The following is a 15182-nucleotide window of genomic DNA, read 5'->3' as shown; positions in this document are numbered from 1 at the left end:
ATTTTTCCTTCACTGTAACAAAATTGTACTACAAAGAAGCTTGATGACTTTTTAGTCTTGTGAAAGTAGATCGAAAGTCATTTAGTTGGATCTAATAATTATAAAATTAGTTTTAGCATTATTCCAAGGAGACAAGCAGGAATATTTTTAGTATACAAATAAATTACTGGGGAAAATGCATAACTGATGGATGACCATACATTTTAGACATACAAAAGTGGCTCAATTTGTATTCTATCCACAAACAATTGGCATAGAATATTCAAGTTGTTTCAGGCATATACAGCTGCTTTCAAACAATATCGTTCCCTTCTTATAATTATTACAGGCAAATACTTACATTCCAAAGACACTTGTATATTACATGCTGATACTTAGCAACTGAAGATCATAAATATTGTACCTGTGTAAATATCTCTATAATTTACCATGTTTTCCCCAAAATAAGACCTATCCTGAAAATAAGCCATAGCTTCATATTTGTGTCTGTGCCTAATATAAGCCCTACACCCCAAATAAGCCCTAGTTAAGACCCCGCCCACTCTGTCCCACTGTCTGGTTATACAAGGTGGGGCAAGGTGCATGAGTAAAAATCAAGATAGAGCAGGGGGGGGTGGAGCTGTCCCATGCACCCACCTACTTACTTCAGGACCGCCGTAGTCAGACCTCCCATGCCCTGACATCTGTAACGCCACTGCCCAACTTCTTCAGCCACTTGTGGCAGGAGGCCCCATAGTGCTGGTGCCACTGCTCACATGCGACACAGCACAACATACCACATAGCCTCCTGCCACGAGTGGCGGCACGGGCGCAACATGCCATGTGGCATCCTGGTGTGATGCGTGGTGTCCTGCCACAAGCGGCTACAGACGTCGGGCAGCAACACAACAGGTATCGGGGCGTGGGAGGCCTGGCTGTGGTGGTCCTGAAATAAGCGGGTAAGACATCCCAAAAATAAGACCTAGTGCCTCTTTTGGAGGCAATAAAAATATAAGACTGGGTCTTATTTTCAAGGAAACATGGTAGTAAATGCAGTTATTTTTGCTACTAAAAGGTAAAGGTTCCACATGCGTGCTAGTCATTTCCGACTCTAGGGGCCAGTGTTCATTTCCGTTTCAAAGCCGAAGAGCCAGCGTTTGTCCGAGGACGTCTTCCATGGTCATGTGGCCGGCATGACTAGATGCCAAAGGCGCACGGAACGCCTACTAGGAATATATTAATCAAGATATAACTATTCTACTTACCATATTTTTCTAGCACTTCAGCAGAATGTTCTTGCACAGTTGCCAAATAGCCTTTGGTTGGTTGCAGACCTAGAATATATTACCTTATTTAATTTTTGAAATAGCGTATATAATTTAAAATACATAAACTTAATGCTATCCTCTTAATAAACTCACTTGGGAAATATTGATCCCACACTCAGGATAATTTTTTTTTAAAGCTGTGAATTACAAGAGTTATATTTTAACCTTTTTTTAAAAAAAATCTAACAATAGTACATTAAAGAAATAGATTTCATTTTACAAAAATAAAAACTTACAATTTATAATAAAATATACATCCAATATTCCACAAGAACATTGTTAACTAAAAGCTAAGTAATCTTTGTATAAACACAGACAAAACCTTGAGTTTCTGGACTGAAATTGCAGCAGCAATGGGGTGGGGAGAGGTAATAACTTGAAAAAAATGTAACTTTTATAGTAAGATTTTTAATGTACAACTAACATTTGTATGCATTTAAGCATTAAGTTAGCATTCAGCATGACTTAGGAAATACTTAAATCATCAATGAGAAACGCAAACAGTATGTACTGTAACCATAAACTTAATTGGGTAAATTTCTTTTGAATGAACTGATTCGCAGTTTGTGTAAATTAATCCTTAATCTGCCTGCCTAAATTTTGGTAGTGGCCAAAAGTCTATTTCCACAGCTAAGTCTAATGCCTAAATATACGTCTCTTTTTTCTTAAATATATGTTCCTTTGTTCTTTGTCAAACTATATCTATCCACGTTTCACTTAAAATATTTGAAAGGAAGCACATTGACATTTAAAAGGTTTAAAAACTTTTAGTTAATTGAGAATATGATAATCAAATTTAGTGACTTCCATTCCCCACCATCCAGTCAAAGCTGAAGCAGCTTCTTGGATGAGGAGCAAAATGTCTTCAAAGAGAAAAAAGAAAGTCCAGTTACCTTGTGAAAAAGCACCTTTGGGACAATTTAGTGACTGGTTTCAATTTCCTTGCTACAACAAATTCATCAGTTTCTGGTCACTTCTAAGAATGACTATAAACACTGATTATATTCAATAAAATCAAGAACAGCAATGGGCAACCCATGCCATTCTTACCAATTGCAGTCAGCATGACCAACGGCGATTGTTGTTGATAGCTTTAATTTAGAACTCTGCAGATTGCCCATCCTTGCCTTTACTGTTAATTATGCTTCTGATAGTTAAGCTCAAAGAATCCAATGCCTAAATACACATGAAAGTATTTAGGCATTGGATTCTTTGAGCTTAACTATCAGAAGCATAATTAACAGTAATATGAAAGGATAATTTATCCTTAAGATTGTTAAGGAATGTTAAGGAACAACCTATTTATTTATTTATTTGTTTTTATATACCGCCCTTCTCCCGAAGGACTCGGGGCGGTGTACAGAGCAAGGTAAGTATACAGTAAAGCAATAGTAAAACAAATGAAACCCCAAAATCTATCAGGCCAGGCCGGCTTGCTGGAATAGGTAGGTTTTTAAGTCACGCCGGAAGGTGCGAAGGTCGGGGGCCATCCGGATTTCGGCTGGCAAGCAGTTCCAAAGGGTTGGCGCACTAACCGAGAATGCTCTCCCCCTGGGGGCCACCAGCCGGCATTCTCAGACCGGTGGCACCCTGAGGAGGCCCTCTCTGTGGGAGCGCACAGGACGGAGGGGTGTTGACGCTGGCAGTAGGTGCTCCTGTAGGTAATCCGGACCCATGCCATGTAGGGCTTTGTATGTCATCACTAGCACCTTGAATTTCACTCGGAAGGCAACTGGAAGCCAGTGCAGCTCACGGAGGAGAGGTGTAATATGGGAGTATCGGGAAGCCCCCAAAAGTGTTCGTGAAGCTGGACTCTGTACCAGCTGAAGCTTCCGAGTGGTTCTCAAGGGCAGCCCCATGTAAAGAGCGTTGCAGTAGTCAAGACGAGAGGTCACAAGTGCATGGGTGACTGTACGCAAGGCATCCAGGTCCAGATAGGGTCATAGCTGGCGCACCAGGCGAACCCGAGTGAAGGCCCCCTTGGTCACAGCTCCTATGTGATCTTCTAAGGAGAGCTGGGAATCTAGGAGGACACCCAGGTTGCGGGCCCTATCAACAGGGGGCAATAACTCACCCCCAATATTAAGGGATGGAATACTCTGAATATCCTGGCATGCCGGTATGTACAGCCATTCAGTCTTGTCCGGGTTGAGTTGAAGCCTGTTCCTCCCCATTCATTCCCGGACCGCTTCCAGGCAACGGGACATCACGTCGAGGGCATCACTGATGTGGTTTGGAGTCGAGATGAAAAGCTGGGTGTCATCAGCATACTGATGGTAACCAACTCCAAAACCACGAATGATCTCACCCAGCGGTTTCATGTAATGTTGAACAGGAGAGGCGAGAGGACCGACCGCTGAGGAACTCCACAAACGAGAGACCTTGGGGTCGACCTCTGTCCCCCTGCCAACACCGACTGCGGGCGTCCCAGGAGAAAGGAGGAGAACCACCGAAGAACTGTGCCTCCCACTCCTAGTCCCCTGAGGCGCCGCAGCAGGATACCATGGTCGATGGTATCGAAAGCCGCCGAGAGGTCTAATAAGACTAGGACAGAGGAGTATCCCTTGTCCCGGGCCCTCCAGAGATCATTCATCAGAGCGACCAGTGCCGTCTCCGTGCTGTAGCCGGGCCTGAAACCCGATTGGCACGGGTCTAGATAATCCGCTTCATCCAGGACCTGAGGAAGCTGATGAGCCACCACACTCTCAACAACCTTTGCAAGAAAGCGAAGGTTGGAGACCGGACAAAAGTTATTCAATGTAGCTGGGTCCAAGGTGGGCTTCTTGAGGAGAGGTCTCACCACCGCCTCCTTCAAGGAGGCAGGGAAGTGACCCTCACTCAGAGAAGCAGATATGACCGCTTGGAACCAGCCTCGTGTCCCCTCCCGAGCTGCATAAACCAGCCAGGAAGGGCACGGGTCCAATAAGCATGTGGAGGAGCTCAACCTCCTCATAATCCTGTCCACTTCCTTTGGAGTCACAGGATCAAACTCCTCCCAGATGACGTCGACAAGACTGCCCGTGTCCTGTTCGTCAGACTGCCCAGTTGGAGTCCAGGCCGGTTCGAATCCGAGCGATTTTATCCAACAGATATTGACCAAATTCCTCAGCTCGACCCTGTAAGGGCTCCTCCCTCACCTCCTGATTCAGAAGGGAGCGGGTCACTCTAAACAGGGCAGCCGGGCGATTATCTGCGGACGCGATGAGGGCGGAGAAGTAATTGGCTCTCGCTGCCCTTATCGCTGCGAGATAAGACCTAGTGTGGGTTCTTAGTCGCAACTGGTTGGATTCGGATTGACTGGACCTCCAACGGCTCTCTAGGCCCCGTCTCCGACGCTTCATCTCCCGGAGCTCCGCAGAGAACCATGGGGCTCGCTGGGATCTGCGCCGGGTCAAGGGCCGCAAGGGTACAACTCGGTCAAGTGCCTCCGTGGCTGCCCTTTCCCAGGCTTCCACTAAGGTATCCGCCGAGTTGTGAGCAGGGAGTGCAGGTGGGTTCCCAAGCGCTGCCTGGAACCTGTCAGGGTCCATTAGGCGCCTGGGGCGGTACCATCTGGTTGGCTCCGCACACCCACGGCGGGGGGTGGCAAAACGGAAGTCCAGCCGCAGGAGGTGATGATCGGTCCATGACAGGGGCATAACGGTTGGAGAGCCCCCACCAAGATCATCACGCCACTGTCCAGATAAGAAAACCAAGTCAGGGGTGTGGCCTCCCTCATGAGTCGGTCCAAGAATTATTTGCGTCAGGTCCATGGCCGTCATGGAAGCCATGAACTCCCGAGCTAGCTCAGACGATCCTCCTAGGGACGGTAGATTGAAGTCGCCCAAAACTATAAGTTTGGGGAATTCAACCACCAACCCCGAGAGGACATCGAGCAGCTTAGGCAGGGCTGCCACTGCGCGATTAGGAGGAAGGTACGCCAGCAGCAGGCCCAACTGCGCCCCAGGACCATATCTCAAAAAGAGAGACTCGCACCCGACTATCTGAGGAACGGTGGTCTCCCACGGGCTTAGGGTCTCCCTGATAATTACTGCCACTCCTCCACCCCTACCATGAGGCCGGGGCTGGTGTAGCACCCGGAAACCAGGTGGGCAAAGGTCAACCAGAGGAACACCGCCCTCTGGGCCCAGCCAAGTCTCCGTGATGCAAGCCAGGTCCGTGTGCTCACCCTCAACTAGATCTCGAACAAGGGGAGCCTTATTAGCAACGGACCTGGCATTCAGGTAGACCAGCCTGAGCTCAGGAGGCTGCACATCCTCGCTCCCGGGTCCTCGGGGAAGAGACAGAGGGTCGGAGCGTCTCACCGCTTGTAGATAGCGAAGATGACCCTCCCGGTGTCGATACGGCCCTCTGCTTGCACACCTTCTGCCGTTCCCCACCGTCCTGGGAATTGGTAGTCCCTCGGCTCGCTTCCGGGCTTCGGCGGCGACCGAACCCCGCTCCTCCCCTTCGCGATCGATCCCAGGCCTGGCCTGCGCAACGGTTGTTGGACGGCCCCCCTTCGTTGAACAACCACAGCCCACTCCCACCCCCCTCTCTAACCCCACAAAAAATTTTACTAAGAAGTTAACCAGGGGCCTCTTGTTGGATTTATGCTGGAGGCCCCTGACCCTGCCCGGCTATACATCATGCTTTATTCAAACTTGTTTGCCATCCAAGCACAAACCAAGTTTTAATTCAGGATATGCTTTTTCTCTCTTAGAGATGTGATTTTATTAGATGGGCTTATCTAAATTTGAAAACAACATATTAGAAGCTCTCCAATATGTTGGCTGCGCTAAACCCAACATTTAAGGGAAAGGCAAAATATAAAACTGAAAAAGCACACATTCTGAGAAGCAATAAAATACAGGGTTTGGAAGCCTGGCCTTTTAAAAATAATAATTCCTCTAGTGCTAATCATATGGTCTGATAAACTATATTTAAAAATATGGCTATCATGCCCCTTCAGTATTTTATAATTTTTGCTCACTGTTCATTTTGACCCCACGGGGTGAGATCTTGCGTGGAGCCCCAGAACGAGGGAGATTATCAGTAGTCTTGTATGTCTTCCATTTTCTAGTAATTGCTCCCACAGTTGATTTCTTCACACCAAGCTGCTTGCCTATTGCAAATTCAGTCTTCCCAGCATGGTGCAGGTCTACAATTTTGTTTCTGGTGTCCTTCGACAGCTCTTTGGTCTTGGCCATAGTGGAGTTTGGAGTGTGACTGTTTGAGGTTGTGGACTGGTGTCTTTTATACTGATAACAAGTTCAACCAGGTGCCACTCATACATGTAATGAGTGGACAGAGGAGCCTCTTAAAGAAGAAGTTACAGGTCTGTGAGAGCCAGAAATCTTGTTTGTTTGTAGGTGACCAAATACTTATTTTACCGAGGAATGTACGAATTAATTCATTAGAAATCCTACAATGTGATTTCCTGGATTCTTTCCCATTTTGTCTCTCATAGCTGAGGTATACCTATGATGAAAATTACAGGCCTCTCTCATCTTTTTAAATGGGAGAGCTTGCACAATTGGTGGCTGACTAAATACTTTTTTGTCCTACTGTATCTGCTGAGGACTTTCTGTACATTGAAAAAAACAGCAGCATTTATAGAACTAAAGATTTCCATGGTACAAAAATAGTTTTAAGGGAATATAGGAATGAAAGAATTATCTAAAGTGTGCACCAATTTTTTCCGCATATAAAAGAAAATTTTACTTTTCTCTCCAGGTTACATGTTTATCATACTGCAGTTTTCTACAGAAGTCAGAATAAAATAGGGATGGATGTAGGCAAATATTTCTCATTCCCCACTGATATATCCTCTTCTTTGATATGTTCCTCACTTCAGTGACTAGATTGTATACTTCGGCCAACTTGGTTTCTTGAGAACACTTTTCCATTGCCTAAGAATAATTCAGTTCTATATATATGCTATCTTAAACCTATGGATGTTGGCTGTTCAAAGACATAGATATAATAATAAAAATATAATAAACTGAAACATGTCTAATTATATTAATATAATCCTAATCTGCTTTATTTATTAACCAAATCTATATCATTGCCCATCTCAAAAGAAGTGACTCTAGGCAGCACACAATTAAATAAAGCAACAAATATATAAGAACAATTATTACAAAATATCTAAAAATCATTATTAAAAATTAATATTATAAAAATTAAAAATATACAAATATACAAACTACAAGGCATGGACAGAGTAAATAATACTACAATGTCTCTGATTCCCTAAGACCTCTGGGTGTGGTGTCATAACCAGTCATGGGGGACTTTGGAACATTTACAGGGATGTAGCCTAACCTGATTTCAGGGTGGAGAGGTGAAAGTTTCATAAGATGGGTACCACAGCCAAGAAAGCTAGCTTCTTGGGTCCCACCAAATTTAAGTCCAAATGTGATGGACTACAGTAAACAGCAGGTTCCAAGGAAAGAGGGAGCATATTCCAAGAATGGGGGTGAGCTGCACAATCTGGAGCTGACTCGTGCGAAGAGGTAGAGATTTAAGATAGGCACTCTTTAGAACTTGCAGAGAATATTTATTGGATTATGGTAGTATAGTTTAGTTTGGCAGGATTCAGTCTATATGGTGTAAGAACTGAACTTTGGCAGGATTGTGCCAGGCCTGAAAGTATCTGCAACATGCCTTCTCTGCCAGATCTAATGAGACAGGGTGATATAATTGGAAGAGGCAATCTCCTACATAACCCAAATTTTCAAAATAAATTTAAGCTTTACAAAACACAAGAGATCTATTCTAAAAATTAAAAGATGTGGAGGGACTCTGTTGCAAATAATACACATAATAACATCATCCAAGTGCCTCAATTTATATACTTGTATTGGACCTTGGAACACAAATATGTAATGGTAGGATTTATATCCTGTATCATTCTGGTTTGCTGTTTATACTGCCACAAACTGAAATATCTGTGAGATGGTGGGAAGATTCTGTTTTTAGTTTAATCTAGAGTTATGCAATATGGGCTACAAAAATCCAGACAACCAACAGAAGATATGAGCAGAGAGATATAGTCAACTTTAAATCTCTGCTCATAGCTAGTGGATTTTTGTAGTTCAGATCCAGTAACCATAAATAATATCTGCTAAATAACCACCTTAATACCCTTCAGTAGTCAACACACTGGATTGTAGGGACTGTTGTCCAAACCATCTGGAGAATAAGATATCCAAAACTTTTTAACCATGGAGCTATAAAGGCTCGTTGCAAGAATTCCTAGCATTGAATAAATTCCCCACCCAAATTTTAAGAGACATTGTTTCAACTCTTTGAAGTGTGCTTTCTGACTCCTGAGATTTTTTAAATGTTTCCAACGTAGCCAGTTATATACAGAAACTACAATAGTTCCATTCCCATTACTAGCTCAGATGAAGGTGGGGAGAAAAGGGGATGAGCATATGCTCAAAGGAATATATTGTTGATAGGCTCCAGTCACTGACTCACCTGGATCAAACAGGATGTTGTATCTGCATTCATTGGAGATTTAAGTTAACTATCCCCAAAGTAGGAACTGATGAAAATTATTCTTCGCTGCACGTCTGCCAGCTAACTAATTTAACTACTGTTTTCAAGTTTTTGCTATGGAAAGGGTGGCTAGAGTCATGTCCAGGAAAGATGGGCAGCATACAAGTTGAATGATTGAATGCCTGGATGCATGTTATGGTTCCTGGTTTTGATATATCACATTTTGAAGTTAGCCATTACACAAAAAGGTACATGCATGTGTGTGTATATATTATATAAACTTTGTTAATACTACTGAGGTTTTTAGTTATGAACACAAGATTTAAATGAGATACTTTTCTATTTTATGCAGATCTCACTGGAGAATAATGTGTCACTACCACCCAAAACAAAATCTGTATGCTTTTTTGTTTAAGTTTACTTCCACCTATGCTTAGTGAAGCAATGGTTAGGCTGACACATAATGTAGTTTGGGTTTAGTATAAGTATGAACAATATGTCCCAAAGGTGCTTTTCAGAGGCAACTGGACTTACTTGTTTTTCTTTAAAGATGTTTTGCTTCTCATCCAAGAGCTGAAGAAGCTTTGTGGATGAGAAGCGAAATGTCTTCAAAGAAAAACAAGAAAGTCCAGTTGCCTTGTGAAAAAGCACCTTTGGGACAACCATGACCTGGATGACTGAGAATCTCCATATACATTTATGAATAATATGACACAGGCTTTGGTGAATCAACAACAGAAGGTAATATTCTGAACTGTTTTTTACTGCAAATAAAGGGAGGGAAGCATGAGAGAATAAGGCTTAGTTAGGCTTACTGTGTAATATTTTAACATTACATTTAAATCAGCACAAACTATTTGATGGTGATATGTAGCAGATTCTGACTGAATTAAAAAAGCTAAGCAAGGATGGACCTGGCTAACACTTGGAGTAGGAAACCACATATCTGGAAATATCAGCTAAGCTGATAAGTAAAAAATAGGCTTTATAGGAAAACACTTTTGCATTGTTACTTACAAAACTATATGGGTCTGAACATGAAGTCATCAACAATCAAGCTCAGCTCAAAGGAGACTATTTTTTACCATTTGACATCAGAGCTTATGTCAGCTTTAGTATACTCATTACATGTTAATAACTATCAAAATGGGCAGTCCATTAACAGAACAAAACAAAATATGCATCTCATTCATAATTTCACTAAACTTGGGACAATTACCTTAAGTTCACAGATCACCTTTTCTGGATCAAGCTACTCATCCTCTAGAAAACATTGTACATATTATTTTTAGAACTCTGTGATCACAATGGTATTGTACTATTAAAGCACATCTCAACATTTGTCAGTACTTTAATCAGAAGCTACCTAGGAACTCCAAAGAAGTAATTTTGAACTTCCAAGGCAGAGGTCCCCAACCTTTTGGGCATCAGGGACCGGTTCTGTGGAGTTTTTCCGTGGACCAGAGGGGGCAGGGTTTTGTGTGCTGCCTACATCCCACAGATGGGGTTTTGGCTTGTTTGTGTGGACTGGTTGCTGGCATGCTGCAGCCCGGTACTAGTCCATGGACCGGGGGTTGGGGACTCCTGTTCCAAAGGACAGAGATGTCAATAGGATAAAATTTAAATATTCTTGCAATAAACTCCATTATTCCAATTTTGCAAGTTAAAATATGAAGAAATTGGATGAGATCCATGTTTATTCTGCAAATTCTTGAAATTGGTAATATTTTAAATCAGAACTTGAATCACCATATGAACTATTGAACAATCTATTATTTAAAATTTTCTGCTCTTTAATACCCTTTCCAGGTATCTCCTGATGATGAAAGGAAATATTCATCCCAAAAAGAATACAGCATTAGTTGTTCAGTTGCTAAGGTGTGTCCAACTCTTTGCAATCCTGTGGACCACAGAATGTCAGACTCCCGTCTCCCAGAGGTTGCCCAAATTTATTCATTGTTTTGATGACAGTATTCAATCTCATACTCTGCCATCTTCTCCTTTTGCCTTCAAACTTCCCAAGATTAAGGTCTTTTCCAGTGGGTACTCTCTTCTCATTAAGTATTTGATCTTCATACAACATTGATATTTTCTATCCTTAACAAATTTTACTGGGAAGAAATAAAATAATTCTTTCCCTTGTAAACCACCTGATTTTACTAGTAAAAGTATGCATGCGTTCTTTTTAATTTGGTCATGGAAAATAACATGCGGCATAAACTATACTTGCAGGGGAACTGGCTTTTCTACTTTCAGTTTTCTTTCTCTGAACTAAAGGATCTAGATTCTACTTGGTGGTTGCTGTAATTTATTTAAACAAAATAAATATATATTACGGCATTCATCAAGCAACTTCACACATGCATCCAAACTATAAAAACTAAACAGGAACATTTTCCTCCTTGGAATCCTAACTTATATAGGTTTTTTTTAAAACTTCACAAAAATCACTCAAGTGCAGTTTTATTTTTTTTGTTCAGACAAATGTTTGGAGTGTTTATTTATTTATTTATTTTATTATATTTATATACCGCCCTTTCCCAAAGGACTCAGGGCGGTTTACAGGGTGATTAAAACAAAAAATACAATAGTTAAAAACAGTTAAAAAATTATATCCGTCCCTGAACAAATAAAACCCGTTAAAATTAAAATTCTGTTGATCTGAGGTAAGGAAAAAAAGTAATACATTTGATAGATTCCTCATGTTTATGGCTCAACCTTGCTCCCCGCCCCCCAATATTGTTTTTGTGCGGAACCAGCACAATATACAGACTTATATGTAATTCAGGAATCTCTACATAAAGGTTTCTAATTCACAAAAGACACTTATATGCATATATAGAAGAGGTTCCATTTCTTCAACAATTCAACCCTAAGTTGTAGTGATTGGCAAAACCTAACCACTGGGACCATAATGGGGCAACAGAGGATACAAGCATATTCCTTCTTCCCCACACTTAAATAGCCACTTAGGTCTAGTGATCAATACACCATTCTACAACGCTGGGTGGCTGTAGGTCAATTGCTGTCTTAGCCCAAACCACCTCAGTGTTGTTATAGAGAAAAAAGGAAGGAGTACAGGTAGTCCTCAACTTATGACCATAATAGACCCCCAAATTTCTGTTGCTAAGTGAGACAGGTAAGCTTGCCCCATTATATGACTTTTTTGCCACAGATGTTAAGTGAATCACTGAAGTTGTTAAATTAGCAACACGGCTGTTAAATGAATCTGGCTTTCCCATTGACTTTGCGTGTCAGAAGGTTGTAAAAAGGGGATCACATGTGCTTGGATACTGCAGTTAGCAAGCATTTGAATTTTGATCACATGACCATGGGGATGCTGCAATATAAGCAACTTTTTTCAGTGCTGTTGTAACTTTGAATGGTCGCTAAATGAACTGTAGTAAGTTGAGGACTACCAGTATTAGGTACTGATTGTTGCTGCTTTGAGCTTTCTTACAAAAATAATAAAGGCAGGATAAAAAAATACAGTTGGAATTCATTAGAACCTGAGAATTGACATCAAACTTTAGAACACACAAGATTAACTAGGACTAATGAACTATTGAGAAAGTAAATGTCCTCTGAGGCAAAGATCTAAATGCAGCTTACATGTCAGTTACCTGAATATTGGTGATTTCTGTTTAGCAAAAACAAACAAGTAAGGAAGGGAGGCAAAACAAAACTTATTGCATTCAGAAAAAGGTAAAAAACATATCAACAATGTACATCTAAATAGTTCAGAATAGGGACTACCTGATTACCTTACTTGTTCTATGGGAAAAATTCAAGAATAATAAAAACTGCATGAGTATTTCTCATAAGCAGTTGTCACATATTTACAAGACATAAGAATCTTGTAAAATGAATCCCAACAGTCTTCGTTTTACGTTTTAAGCTATGCTTGTTTGACATTACTTATCACACACTTGCCAGCTGCACTGATTTATGTTATATTGGATATCAAAATAATGCCTAGGATAACTTTTTAAAAACAATAAAGAAGCACAACTATACAGGATCTACACAACACGGTGAAAATTTAAAGTTGATTTTGCTGCTTATACTACAATGAACTGTCTTACTATCATACGATGCAGCCATTTATATTTCAATACAATTTCAAAACTGCACTGGAGCTGAGTCCATGGGCAAATTGTTTCTAATTCTCAGATACAGTAACTCCCAGTAGAGTTCTCACTATTGTGTGCGGATGGTGGTGGGTAGTGAGTGGGTGGAGGCAGTGGAGGAAAGGAGGCCTGAACTGACAAGCAAAATACCCAATTTTCAACGTAGACTCTAATCGTCATCTGGAGTCTTCGAGAGGGAATCTACGAGAGCCGATGGGTTGAATAATTCTTTAATCTGATTCAAGAAGGAATTTCCTCGCTTTCACACCACTATCCTACGCTCTACCCGTCCGAAGTAAGTTGCATTGTGTTCAGTTGTGCTAATCTCCAAGAACGTGTGTCCAGGACAGCGGCCTAGCGTTGCCCAAACGTACCATCTCGCCCTCTCGACGTTTCTTTCTCAGCAGTTGGCGGGCACTGCGCTAGACCGCTCTGCTGATAAAGGACTGGCCCCAAGGAACTTTCAGCGGCTGTCCGTCGCTCGGCCCCGGATGGCAGCACCTTCACAGGGAAAAAAGCCACTTCCCCTTCCTCGCACCGGGCACAGGCGCTGCCGTCTCTCCTTAAAGGCGCGAGCAGGTCCGAGGGGTTCTGACGGACAGAGAGGCCTGACGACTGCTGACGCCGGCACGATCCCTTTCGAGCGGAAAGGGCAGCGTGCACCTAGCCCAAAACAGGACTTCCCCAGGCGCCGACTTACCTGTCGTTTTCCGATGTAGCCGGCAGGCACTGGTGAGACCGGCCAGCTCCAGACGCTGGGCAGGCGGATGGTGTTCCTTCAGCTGACGCCTAGCCTAGGCCGTGCGGCCAATGCAAAGGACGTGAAGCGCGTGGGGAGCCGCCGAAGGCTAAGGCGGGGACTGCGCTAGGCCGGGCCAGGCGAGGCCTGGGAATGGGAAGACCGTCGGCGCTCTAGGCGTGCGCGTGGCTGACGAGATGGTGGCGGCCGAGTAGGGCCGCGCTGCGCCTCCGTCTTTTCCTCTTGGATCACCCAGAACGCAGCGCCACCATCTTGGAGGAGTATAGGGAAGTGGGGGGGGGGGGCTGAAGAAGGGAGAAAAAAAGGCAGCAAAGACGGATGGCAGCGCGGCGCAGCCCCGGAGGACTTGCGAGAAGGAAGCTGTAACCCGGCATGCATTGCGCGTGGGCAGACGCATGAGGGACAGAGCGGCGCGTGCTTTGGTAAGGCCCTGCCGCTCTAGGGAGATGGAGCCATAGAGTAGAATTGAAAGGGGACAGGCTTAGAGCTGGCATGTTCTCCTTTCACGCCCCTGGGGCGCTCTGTCAATTGAGGTGTCATCATTCTCCAGCAGTGTCAGAACAGTTGGATGGCGGAAACAATTAACCGGTGTATGTGTGTGTCAGTTCCCTAGACAGCCAAATGTCCGAGACGTTTTTATGAGGATTCCTGCACTGAGCAGGAGATGGGATAGACTGCCGTCCCAACCTTCCGATGCCAGGGTCTTGCCCGCTCCCCCCTGGGCTTTGAACTTGGAAGCACGAAGCTGGCGGGGCCAGGAGAGGAAGCGGCGCGAAGGATGAGGGTGGTGTTGCAAGAGGAGAATCCAGGGATCGATGGGAGCGGGGGAAGCCAAGGGTTGCAATTAAGTGCAATTCATGGAACGGACAGGAGTAAGTTCTGAAACATACTGCTAAGCTTGTAAGCCGCCCTGAGTCTTCGGAGAAGGGCGGGATATAAATGGAATTAAAATAAAATAAAATAAATAAATAAAATGAGTATCGAAAATAGAGCTGGAAGGGACCTTCTATCTAGTGATTCTAGTCCAGTCCTCTGCTCAAGCAGGAGACCCTATACCATTTCAAACAAATGGTTGTCCAGTCTCTTCTTAAAAGCCTCCAGTGATGGAGCACTCACAACTTCTGAAGGCAAATCATTCCACTTGTTAATTATCCTCAGTGTTAGGAAGTTTCTCCTTAATTCCAGGTTGCTTCTCTCCTTGATTAGTTTCCATCCATAATGTCATTACATTACATCCATAATTTAGCATGAAATTATGCTATTCTAGATTACAATGGTGTAGAAACAAAAACAGTCAAGTGCCTCGTGATTAGTTGGAAGCCCTACTGAACTAGGATGAGAATTTTCATGAGCTACAGGCCATTGCTTCAGGGTGAATTATGCTTAGGAGAAAGAAGCATGAATTGAACACTTGTGTAGATATGTGTCATCCTTCTTTCTGACAAGCCCCTGCATCCTACCTGAGGCTTCTCCAGTTCGCACAAGGCATTTATT

The 15182-nt window shown here is 43.1% G+C and overlaps 1 protein-coding gene across 3 annotated transcripts in view; it reads right to left on the bottom strand.

Annotated features, from left to right (window-relative positions):
• The window catches only part of UBE3A (ubiquitin protein ligase E3A), a 75267-nt gene extending 61351 nt beyond the window's left edge, over window positions 1-13916 (bottom strand). For all 3 annotated transcript variants that reach the window (XM_083361503.1, XM_083361504.1, XM_083361502.1), the window contains exons 1-2: window positions 13629-13916; window positions 1245-1313 (exon numbers count right to left, since the gene is read on the bottom strand). The gene's annotated coding sequence lies outside the window, so the exon portion shown is untranslated. The remainder of the gene's footprint in view (window positions 1-1244; window positions 1314-13628) is intronic.
• Between the last annotated feature and the right edge of the window lie 1266 nt (window positions 13917-15182).

Source organism: Vipera ursinii (genome assembly GCF_947247035.1).
Source record: "Vipera ursinii genome assembly, chromosome: 4".
NCBI lineage: Eukaryota > Metazoa > Chordata > Lepidosauria > Squamata > Viperidae > Vipera > Vipera ursinii.
The sequence above is the reverse complement of the archived record's forward strand: the minus strand, read 5'-3'. Positions and strand labels throughout refer to the sequence as shown.